A 4271-nucleotide genomic window follows, 5' to 3' on the forward strand; every position below is an offset into this window, starting at 1 on the left:
GCAGGCAATGACAACGGTGATATTCCTAAGGGCAAAAAGCACATCAAGTGAATGTGGGTTTAAATGACAGGGGCTGCAAATCTGATTGGACCTGCTGCATGTGAATTAGTCTGTTCTCTGCAGGTGTTTACAGGAAAGGAAACTGAGTCAAGGGCAGTGGCTCTGACCACTGTTTGACAGGAAGGCACGGTGGGGCCCTGGGTCCCGTGTGGGAGCCCTGAGGATCAGACAGTGCTGCCAGATCCTTAAGGAAGGGCAGCCTCGGAAAGTAAAGAACACTGGGTTTTCCTGACTTTCTCACTCGTTTGCTGAATGAGAGACCTTCCTGTGTGCCCGGACGGGCACTGGGAATTCCCAGACGCATAGGAAGCGTGTCCCACAGGGCTTCTGAGCATTAGCTCCACCCGCACTTGGGGCTGGATGACTCTGTGGAGCTGGGCATCATGTACACTGCATCCTTGGTCTCCAACCCCCAGATGCCAGGAGCATCTCCTCTCCCCAGTGGTGACAACGAGAAAACATCTCCAGGCACTGCCAAGCGTCCCCTGGGGTGCAGGATCACCCCAGGTTGGAGATCAGTGGACTGGATAGGTAGATGGAACTAGGGGTGTTAGAGCCATGTTCATTTGCTCTTCCTGCCTCGGTGTGTGGGCACAGAACCTTGGTCCTGGGGTGGTGAAGCAGCCTAGGTGCGGGGAAACCCTCTGCTAGATGCACCTCCAGGCAATCTCACCTGGAAGAAAAAAAACAGGTAAGCCATCCCACTGACCTGTATTAGATTAAAGACACGACAAAGGTCCGTGTCGGAGGACTCGACATGCATTCAGAGGACCTGCCTGTCCTGCTTGGTCCTCACCATCCTCTCCCAGGATGGAAAACAGCTGCAGAAGTCAGCTTAATACCAGCCTGACATATTCACAAGCACCAAAGGTGGTTCGGGGAGTGTCCGGGCTCTAGGGGACCCACATCAGATGGAAACACAAGGGACACTTTTTATGGCAGAAGGCATTTTCACCAGCTAAGAACAAGGGATGGTTGGACATGATGAGATCGGCAGGAGGCAAGGATTGCACCCTCAGGACCAAAAATATTGCAAAGTTACAGCCTGAAGCAGGGAGACCTGGGGTCTAGTGACAGATAAATAACAGGTATATTTGGATGAGAATCTCAAGAGTGCTTCATTTTTGGTTACAAATGGTAAGAGTCTGTAGTTGCTTAAATACTGTCCTCTAACAATGCATGTCTACCTATAATCTCAGAATGTGACCTTATAAAAGGGTCTTTGCAGGTATAACTACTTACGATGCGGTCCCCCTGGGTCAGGGTGGCCCTAATGCAGTGACAGGTGTGCTTCTAAGACACAGAAGAGGAGACACGTGCAGATGGAGGCAGAGACGGGCAGGGATGCGGCCACACTCCCAAGGCTTCTTGGAGGCCCCAGAAGCTGACAGAGGCAGGAAGGAGCCTCCCCTGGCGTCTGCAGAGGGAGGAGGCCCTGCCCCGCCTGGACCTCAGACGTCTGGTCTGCAGAGCTGGGGAGGATGATTCCTGAGGTTGTAAGCCCCCAGTTTCGGGAAATTGGCCATAGCAGCCATGGGGGGAAAAAATACATAAATACTTAAAATTTTCCAGTAAGGACGTTCACAGTAAGAGCTACTTGGGTACTCCGTGATGTAGTTACACTGAGAGCCTCTTAAACCAGCTCCCCCAGAGTACAGACACATGGGATCTGAGAAAATAATTCGCTGGGATCACATATGGCTCTCTAATGATTTGTAAATAACATGCTAATTAAAAGATGCGTCCCTGTACGATGGCCAACTTTTACCATCTGGCTTGCAAATGTGCTTGCAAATCCCTGTGCACAAGCAAAACCCTGAGCTTGCAGCCAGTGGTCACTGTTTGATTGCTCCCAGGTCCTCACTGAAAAACAAAACCCCACCAGGCTCTTCTCTGTAAGATTTAGCTTGTCGTTGCCATCACAGCTGTCATTCCGATGACATGGGAGTGGACTTTGAACCTGAAGAGGGATGCCTCCCTTTTTGCTACAGAACTCAAACTGCAGGATGCCGGACCCTATAGGAGACTTTTTGAAGTTTTGATCATATAAGACCAGGGCAGTGTGGTGAGGCCCTGGATGCCAGGAGGGCCTGAGGTTGCAGGGAGGGGAAGCCTAAAGGGGAGCTGAGGTCCAGGCCGGGCTCTGAGGTGCAGGTCGGGCAGGGCCATGCACCCTCCCTCTGCAGGCCCCAGGGGAGGCTCCTTCCTGCCTCTTCCAGCCTCTGGGGCTCCAGGAAGCCTGGGCATGTGGCCACATCCCTGCCATTTCTGCCTCCATCTCCACGTGGCTTCTCCTCTGTGCCTGTGTCTCTCCTCATCTGTCTCTTATGAGGACACCTGTCATTGCATTTAAGGCCATGCTATCCAAGAGCACCTCATCTGGCAATCCTTAACCTAAGTAATCTAAAAAAGAATCATGTTCCTAAATAAGATCTCATTCACAGGTTCCTACGGATGGAATGTTGACATGTCTTCTATAAGCCACCATTCAACTGACTACACCAACTCACATCCCTGAGTAACTTAGCCAGAATCTCCGAGATAGAAGCCCCATTGATAATCAGCTGAAAGAAAACTCGAGATGAATGAGTGGGGGCTTTAATGCTGAGACCCCTCAGGTGGTCCAGCCAGTCACTGTGGGGCATCCTGTGTGGTCTTCGGTGCTATATTGTAGGGCACCTCCCCACACAGACTTCAGAACTGGGGTGAGTGCTGTGTAATCTCTATGTTTCTATTTTCCAGACTTGAGAAAAAGAGAAATTTTGCAATCACCTCCCATTGTAGAAATAGGTAATAAGGTGCTAAGAACAAGCCCTTGCCACTCCATGCATTTAATATGTATTTCTCTTTCCACACCTGGTGCTGTCATCCTCTGAGCTTTTAAAAGAGCTGTGGTTTGCAAATCACACTCACAGTATATTCCCTCTAAGCTTGGCAAGCACTCTCAGGAGAGCTGGATCCTGGGGAAGGGTTCTTGGAGATGATACCGTCTGATCCTACACCATGCAGTACTGGCTGTGACTTGACTGTCCAAACACATGGTTGCACCACAAGCAGAAACCCCCTGTTTGCCAGGCTGGGCTCTGCCCAACCACAAGGCTCATTAGAATGTGGCAGACGGAGCTTTGAATCAGTGAGGTGTGGGCTTGAATTTAGGTCCTGCCTCTTTACAGTTGTGGGAATGTAGGTTCATCTATGTGGCATCGCCATGTGAGTTTTCATTTCTTTCTTTATTGCATGACAATCATACCACTCACTTTACAAGATTACTGGGAAATCCACTGTGGTAGCACATGGGCGGGGGGACGAAGGTCCAAAACCTATTTTAAAAGTCCTGAAGTTCTGCCCACCACCTATTAAGGTAACATACATAATCTGAAAGATAAATACATGTTTTTGTTTAGAAACATTTTACGACAGTTTTTGATTATGTAAAAGGACAGTTTCCCTGGGCTGGATGGCCAGTAAGGTGTTAAGATAAGGGAGCAAAGTGGTGATGACTTAGATGATAGATGGACGATAGATGGATGATGACAGCATAGGTGATGGATAGATACCAGATGATACATAAGTAGACGATATATACATGATAGATAAAGATGAGAGATTAGACAGGTGGATGGATAGATGGTAGATACACAGATGAGAGAGAGAGATAATAGATTAGAGAGATGATAGGTGACATATAGATAAGATAGAGATGCTAGATGAACCCATGGATAGATGACAAATAAATAGACATCTATAGATAGATATGGTTTATAACAAAAATATAAAATAGAAACAGGTGAACATAAAATGATATATGCATGTGAATGTATATTGGAATTTAAGGACCGTTTTCTGAGCCCCTGTTATATCACTTTTGAACCTGCCGAGTCCTTTATCGTACAAAATACTCACATACATCTCACTCTCTGCTTCCCCCTGATGATCTGGATTTGGTCCACACACCATAAAGGTACCACCCCAGTCCCTTTGCACGGTCCATGTGCCCCGGTTATGACGTCTCTTCTGGACGGGTAACTCTCATCTTTTTATAAACTGCCTTTATCCATGGAAGACAATAGCACAGTCCTAAACAGTGTTCAGACCCCACCACACACAAATGTGGTCCTCAGAGTTACTTCTCATTTTAAGTTTTTTTCTCTTTGGAGGGAGTATCCTAACCGATGGAGGAATGAGCGAATGGGACTTCAAGTGTACATCCG

Source organism: Manis pentadactyla, chromosome Y (genome assembly GCF_030020395.1).
Source record: "Manis pentadactyla isolate mManPen7 chromosome Y, mManPen7.hap1, whole genome shotgun sequence".
NCBI classification, from domain to species: domain Eukaryota; kingdom Metazoa; phylum Chordata; class Mammalia; order Pholidota; family Manidae; genus Manis; species Manis pentadactyla.